We start from the raw sequence: 7,967 nt of genomic DNA, 5'->3' as shown, positions 1-7,967 counted from the left end.
CCTTCAACAGATGAATGGATAAAGAAGATGTGGTCCATATATACAATGGAATATTACTCAGCCATCAGAAAGGATGAATACCCAACTTTTACATCAACATGGATGGGACTGGAGGAGATTATGCTAAGTGAAATAAGTCAAGCAGAGAAAGTCAATTATCATGTGGTTTCACTTATTTGTGGAACATAAGGAACAGCATGGAGGATATTAGGAGAAGGAAGGGAAAACTGAAGGGGGGGAATCGGAGGGAGAGATGAACCATGAGAGACTATGGACTCTGAGAAACAGACTGAGGGTTCTAGAGGGGAGGGGGGTAGGGGGATGGGTTAGCCTGGTGATGGGTATTAAGGAGAACACGTATTGCATGGAGCACTGGGTGTTACACGAAAACAATGAATCATGGAACAGTACACCAAAACAAATTATGTAATATATGGTGATTAACATAACAATAAAAAAATCTAATAAAAAAATAAAAAAAACTAATGATGTACTGTATGGTGACTAACATAAGAAAATAAAAAAAAAGAAATTGTAATAGCACACTAATCATGATTTTTACCATTTTCCCTTTAAATAAAAACCATCAGTAAACCATGAAAAATCTGCAATTGGTAGGGGAGATTACTGTAAATTGTCATGGGGAGTCAAAAGGTAATCTGTCAACATTAAGCAGTCATTAAGGATTTTTTTTTTTTTTAAAGATTTTCTTTATTTAAGAGGGAGAGAATGAGAGAGACAGCATTAGAGGAGAGAGGGTCAGAGGGAGAAGCAGACTCCCCGCTGAGCAGGGAGCCCGATGCGGGACTCGATCCCGGGACTCCAGGATCATGACCTGAGCCGAAGGCAGTTGCTTAACCAACTGAGCCACCCAGGCGCCCCAGTCATTAAGGATTTTGTCTGGATCCAAATGTAGTCCTTGCTCCAAGGTCAAATGCCCTAGGTATCAAATGTGAGCTTGAGCAAATTGCATTTTTTCTTTGGAGACTGTATGTTCTTTTAAGGCCAAAGGTTTTCATAGGTGGATGCTCTCTTCCTGTGAAGAGGTGTGAGAAGGGGAGCAGAGCAAACTAAGTATTTTAACAAAACAGAAAATTTTCTCTCATCCAAATCAATTTTGAAGGTTTGTAAAAAGTAAGAAGGACTCTGTGAAATCCTGGGCCATTACTGTTCAGGTGTATTTCTGTCCCAAGTGAAAGCAAAAAGATATTGGCTAACCTTCTCAACTGGAATACTAAAAATGCACTACATAGATTAATCACAGTGAAAAATTTGCTGGAATGGATGTTAGTAGCACACAGGGGTTAGGATCAACAGGGTGCCAAGGGATAACAGTGTTATTTGTTGCTTGAAGATCCTGGATAAACTTCCATCCCCAGTCATTGGCTTTTCTCACAGGGAAGATAGGGGCATTATAGAGACTAGTGCAGGGGATAGTGAGGCCTTAATTCTTGTAATCATCTGTTATGGGCTTAATGCCTTGAAAGGCTTCTTTATTTATAGGGGATTGATTAATTCTGGAAAGAGGTTTTGCGGGATCTATTAGAATCTTGATGGGAGGTGCACTGTGGATTCTACCAGTATCAGTTGAAGGTTTTTTCCCATAAAGTGGATGGTAGCTGATCCAATAGGAACAAATGATCATTGTTCCCAGACTCAGCTGTAGCATCATCAGAGATAGAGCAAACAAAAGATGTTGAAGTGTCACTTAATTCTCTGGCTGGCTATATTGATTACTACTGTCGAATCCAGAACTAATTCCCCCTTTTGAAAGAAAAATATTCTGGCATGATATTTCCTAAAAAATCTCAGCCCAATAAGTGAATAGGGCAGAGGAAATCTCTCAAAGGGCCTAAACAAAAGGGAATAGGTTCAGAGACAGGAACCTGTTGAGGTTTATTACCAACCCTCTGTTTTAGTACTGTTTAGAACTGTTTTAGTACTCTGAGACTGGGGCTGCTTTATAGCAATGGGGTTGAGTCCTGAGAGTAGCTTCAGTGTCAATAAGGACAGACAAATTCATCTCCTATCTGGAGAGTGGTTTCTTTGAGCTGATTAAGAGGGAGGATTGGGAAGCACCCCTGTAGCTCCTTGGAGCTCCAACATCAGGAACTAAGAGGAGACTGGAAAAAATGATTAGAGGTGTGAAGGTGCCTGGAGTGTTTAAGTTTGTAATAGCCTTTTTTTCCCCAATGTCCTGGCGCTTTGCAATAATAGCAGAAACTAGGAGGTTGTAAGTTCTGTTGAGGGGCCTTCATTTGCTGGAGCTGAAAATTGAGAACTGTAGTAGTCTTTCTTTAGGTGAGTAATCTAGGATGCAAGTGAGCTGGTTTGCCAAATTAACTAAATCTGGAGTGAACATAGTTTCCCATTCCTTCTTGGTCTTTTTATCTAAAGAAGAAAGATTCTAGCTTAGTCCATTAACAAACACAGAGTTAAATGCTATCTCGGGGGCTTCAGTATCTAAAGAAAAACCAGAATTTCTTTAAAAACAATTTGGAGTCAATTGTAATAGTCATGGACAGGTTTACTAGGCTTTTGAGTGTAAGACTGAGTTTTGTTTCAATCAACAGGCTTAGGAAAAGCTACTGTAATTGCTCAGTGGAGATTTCTAGCGAGTGTTCTAGCATCTTGCCAAAAGTTAGGGGACTGATTCTCTAAATCATTTTCAGGATGTTCCCATTGGGATGGTTTCATCCAGTGTTTACCTTGCCTTTACCAATAAGCATGTGGAGTAATTGATAATCTGAGAAACTGTGTTGGTTAAGTTTGAAGTACTTTTATAGGGGCCCTCAGTTACTTTAGGAAATGCTTTAACTATGTCTTGCAATTCAGCCTTAGTCTAAAGAACATAAAAAATCTGGGGTTTATTTAGATTCTTAGAACACATAACTTTATTATTATTATTTTTTAAATTTTATTATGTTATGTTAGTCACCATACAATACATCATTAGTTTTTGATGTGGTGATCCATGTTCCATTGTTTTCATGTAACACCCAGTGTTCCTTGCAGTATGTGCCCTCCTTAATACCCATCACCAGGCTAACCAATCCCCCCTCCCCCCTCCCCTCTAAAACCCTGTTTGTTTCTCAGAACACATAATTGTAAAGAGGCAGGTTTTAAATAGGTTTAGGAAAGAAGGGAGTAAGGACAGGTTTGGAGGAAAAGGTAAGTTTGGCAGAGAGCCTAGGTTAGGCACAAGGTGGCCGCTAAGTGTCTGTGGACAAAGAAGACAGGGGAGGGGGAAAAAAGTTCTCAGAAGCCATTTTGACTTATTTCAATTGTTTGCCTCAGTTAATTTAAGAAATAGTGTTTTGCAAAGAGGCAACCTTAGAATCCTGAGAATGTTTGGAAGGTTCAAGATACCAGTTAAAATAGGCATCCCATTCAGTTCGTTTGTTTGTTTTTGTTTTCTGGAGCCATGGCTTTCTAATTTAATTTTGAGAAAACCAAGTATGGGGAGACTGAAAGTTCCCCATAATGGCCATTGAAGTTCTAAATTACTTTTGGTTAAGTTGGCCCATTTGATTATAAGTGTGCATGAGGAGGGACCACAGTTTTTAAATATAAAATCAGCTAGAGTCCCAGTGGTGGGGGGAGCCTCAAATCATTTTGATGCCTGGGATCCCATTTCTTGGACGCTTTTTCCCGAGAGCATGAAGAAAAATTTCGAAGTGGCACAGTTTTAATAGGAATAGCCTGGTTCCTGAATAAAGCCAGGAGAACTCAAACACAGAGTAGAGCTCAAAATCCAGGAGAAAACTTACGCTTAAACTCCAGGGTTGGCAAGAAAGCAGTGAGTACAATTAGCTCTGGGGGTACCGGCGTCTGTTTGCTCACCAGCCTTGAAATTGTTGGGGGTCTTCTCTGGATCCCCCTTCTGATCGCCAAACACTGTTAACTTTAGAAATAAAACTGTCAGTTCTTTTACCAGCAAAAATAGGTTTATTCAGGAATAGCAGAGAATTGCAATTTGGAACAGGCAAGCTATTGCAAAACCATACGCAAGTCCCGAGAACAAAGGAGAGGAATGTTCTTTTACAGAGGAAGATGGAAGTTGGGAGGGCTATTATGAACAAAAAATCACTGGAAAAAACTGAGACTCTGAAGTATAGTGAGTTTTCCTTGGCTGAGTTGAGACACTCTCTCATTGGCAGGGCTGTTGCTGGAGCAGGAGGAAACGTTTTGTCCTCCTGTCGTGTACTAGCTAAAGTATTGTGGTCTTGCAAGGTAGGTCTCTTCCTGTGGAGTCTGCAACTGATGGTGAGAGGTAGGGCCTGAGAACTTCCCCTGCTGGCCTCCTGACCACCTCAGTGAGGCCTCTGTTTCTACTTCTTTGTTGACCTCATTTGGTTCATGCATTGTTTCACTAATTTTGTTTAGTTCTGTGTCTGTGTGTTCATGTAGTTCACTAAAATTCTTTAAGATGATTATTCTGAACTGTCAGAAAGTTCAATCTCCATTTCTTTAGGTTCAGTTATTGGAACTTTATTAGTTTCTTTTCATTGTGTCATATGTATCTGATTGTGATTCTTGATGTGTTGTGTTGGTATGTGCACATTTGACTCAGCAATCTCCTTGTCCTGACTTTACAAGTTTGCTCTGGCAGAGATAGTTCTTCACTAGTCAACTCAGCTTGGGGTTCTGGAAGGGTCATTTGACAGTGTATTGAATAAGTGGGGCTTGCTATTGAGCTTTCTATTTGGGTGAGACCACTATCCAAGCTAAGATGTCAGTGGGGTGACACTGGCTGGGAACAGCTGGATGGCACTGCTTTCTTGATTCCATGCCTGAGCATGCTTGTAGAATGGGCTCTATAGTTGCCCCAGTTCTCTGGTCAGGCTTCCTCATGCTCTACTCAATAGTATGTGGAGCCATAAACCCATTTCCTTACCTACGCAGGACAGCAGAACAGATTCCAAGGCCAGCATGGTTCATTGGTTAGGGGCAAAAATCAGGCAGAACTGCCCACCAAGTTCTCTGGCCAGATAGAGCCATCACCTTGGTTCTGCAGTTGGGAAGAGTTGCTGGTTGTGTTCTTTGCTTGGATGCCACTGTAAGCCGTGCAATAGGTTGGGCTATGTGGCTTTCAGGTATTCTAGTTAGGCTTTCTGATCAAGAATTGGGGGCTATATTCGTCAGTAGATGGGGATAGAAATTTGCTTCCCTGCCTGGGTAAAGGGCTACAACAGACTCCACGGGCTGCATGACTTGTTGGCTGGAGACCTGAATTAGGAGGAACTGCCCAAAAGTTCCTTGGCTAGATGGGACCATTGGCTTGGCTCTGTGGTGGGCAGAACCACTGGCTGAGGTCTCTATTCAGGGACCACCAAGAAGAGGAACAGTCTGCCAATACCTGAACACTGGTTGCTGTAAGACCTGCCTGTCTTTTCCATCTCAATCCAATTCCACACTCAATCCCTGCAGCTTTCACCTTTGATTCTGGTAAGGAGAGACCAGAGTGGGCCTCCTGGGAATGTCCCCTAAAGCTGGAAAAGGCTAGATGTCCACTTTAGGACAACTTAGCCCTCTCATTGCAGTGCAGTGACATCCTGGGATGGGCGCGGTGAGGTCAGAGTGTAGTCATTTCTCCTACCCTTCTCAGACACTGTGGTCCAGGGAGATACTTTAACCTCACTCCCATGTTCTGGGATTTTCCAAATGGAGTCTTGTCTATGGATAGTCTTCAAACATGTTAGTGTGGAAGAAAAATGTTGATGAGGTCAACAAAGTCTTACTGAGGAATGATTTGAACAATTGGGAGGTCTGCCTCTGTCAAGAGGGAAGCAGATTTTAAAGCTCAGGAAAGTGGGTACCATAGTTTTCCTTTGTATCATGAGAAATACTAAGGGTATGGAAAGGGAACTAACATTTCTGAAGAAGGTAGTAGTTGCCATGGCCTTTCCCAATGGTGTCTGGGTGGTCATGTGGGTGGTGGATCTGGGGTGTTCCATCCCCATGCCCTTGTGTCCAAAGTGGAAAGGCTCACACATCGTCTCCATTCTGACTGCCCTGACCTCACCAGATACATCTTGATGTCTCTTAGCTCATCTTCCTGTCCACTCCTGGAGCACAAAAGGAAGACATTAGCTACTGGACACCTGAGTATTTACCAGGCACCTGGCCCTCTGCTGGGCACCTTGCAGCCCATACCACTACCGTCAAGGCCATCGTGTAGAGGAGACACCATTATCCCCATCTTTTAAAAGAGGTCACTGAAGCACAGGGAGATTAAGTAACTTGCCCCAAATATTAAATAATAGCCAATGACTGGTGGACACAGGGTATATTCACATTTCAAAGACATTATGGACTCTCTTCAAAGAACAGAATTTGGCTAAAACCCCATGTGACAGATGAAGAGCAGGTTGTGGGGAGTGGGACTCATCCATGTCAGCATCCACAGGACACCAGAGTGCTTTGTCCTGGCAGGAGCAGTATAGACTGTATGTCTCACAGAGTGAAGCAGTGCTCACCAGGTAACAAATTCTTGTTGATCAGCAACAATTTCAACTCCTTTTGACCATAAACCAAGCCTCAATATACATGTCCAATTCAGTACACAAAGGGCTCTTAACAGTCTTGGGTTCTGGGGACTTTAGAGGCTGGACTATGGGGGTGGGAGTGACAAAGTAGTTCTGCAGAGTGCCTGGGCAGGGGGAGGGATCAGTGGCAGCATCCTGGAGGGTGGCTGGGAGAACATGGGTGGGGGGTGTTTGTACCATGAGCAGCAGCTGTTGAGGGGAAAGCACTCCTTGTTGGGTGGAAGGTTGATCTTTGAGCTGCAGGGCAACTGCCTGCAGAGCGGCTTCGCTATGGTGAAGCTGATGTACCTCCCCTATAGGGAAGAGAAGAGAGGGAAGGTCACTGAGAAGCCATTGGAATTAGGACCAGAAGGCTATAGTGTCCTTGGCCTAAGGGAGTTAAGCTCAAGAACTGTCAGGACACACATTGTAGGGCTTTGTTGATACCCTTCTTCACCCTGGTGCTGGCTTTCAGTCTGGGCTGCTATTTCAAGACTCTGCTCAGGTGATGGAAGTCTGCCCTGCCTCCCCCAGGCACCCCAGGTTTTTGGATTCTGAACACCCTTTGCTTTGCATTGGACTTGATGCTCCCTGCTGGACTGGGAGCCTCGGAAGGAAGGAGGAGGCCTTGCAGCCCCATTGTTCCCCAGGCTTTCTCAGGGAGTGTGTGATGAAGGGATGAGCCTTCAATTCAGCCCTCAGCCCAAGATGCAGGTCCCTAAAAGCCAGGAAAAGTAGGGGCATGCTCCTATGGGTAACAGACTAAGGAGACAGCAGAACCCATGGGTCTCTTGGTATAAGATGAGAATGATACTGTTCAAAGATTCTGAATATCCGCAAGCCCAGTCACTGACAGTGAGTGTCTGAATGTGGCAGTCTGAGCCCTGGCCCAGTCTCAGCAAAGGGTCTGAGATGGGGAAACCCAGGCATATGACTCCCAGACAAACCAGGAACGTGCTTTTCATGGGGTCTAGGTCTGAACCCTGTTGTGGTTTGTGGGGTAAACAACATTAGATGATGAGTGCTGACCTGACAGTGGGTTCAAGTGCTAACCAGGCCCTGCAGTTCAAGTCCATGACCAGGGTTTGTGACCTGGGGCAAGTCACTAGACCTCTCTGTGCCTTAGTTCACCCCTTGGTAAAATGGGCATATTAGTAGGACCTGCATGTAGAGATACAAGCAAGATTAAATAGTGGAAATATGGAAACTTCTTAGACTGGCAGCTGGCCCACAGGCAGATCTTATAACATGGAGCCGTCACTGATATTCAGTTCCATGGAGGACGCCTGTAACAAGTTGGCTTCTCCCTATGGTCACAGGCAATGACACAAGGAGGGACTCTACTACCTGGTAAAAGCAGTCAGTGTTGGCCAACAACATGCTCTCCACCATGCTCTCCACCAGTCCTGGCATATGAGTGAGCCGCACAGGAGAGTCTCA

General features: G+C 44.0%; 1 long non-coding RNA gene across 1 annotated transcript; it reads right to left on the bottom strand.

Moving 5' to 3' along the window:
- Nucleotides 1–5,774: 5,774 nt before the first annotated feature.
- On the bottom strand, nt 5,775–7,742 carry LOC112818732 (uncharacterized). The gene is made up of 3 exons (XR_003206658.2): nt 7,557–7,742; nt 6,726–6,841; nt 5,775–6,068 (listed from the first exon to the last, which is right to left on the bottom strand). It is a non-coding gene; the product is annotated as an uncharacterized lncRNA (long non-coding RNA).
- Between the last annotated feature and the right edge of the window lie 225 nt (nt 7,743–7,967).

Source organism: Callorhinus ursinus, unplaced genomic scaffold, assembly GCF_003265705.2.
Source record: "Callorhinus ursinus isolate GAN/ISIS: 27379988/994484 unplaced genomic scaffold, GSC_fseal_2.0 scaffold2342, whole genome shotgun sequence".
NCBI classification, from domain to species: Eukaryota; Metazoa; Chordata; class Mammalia; order Carnivora; family Otariidae; genus Callorhinus; species Callorhinus ursinus.
This window is presented reverse-complemented; position numbering and strand designations above follow the sequence as displayed.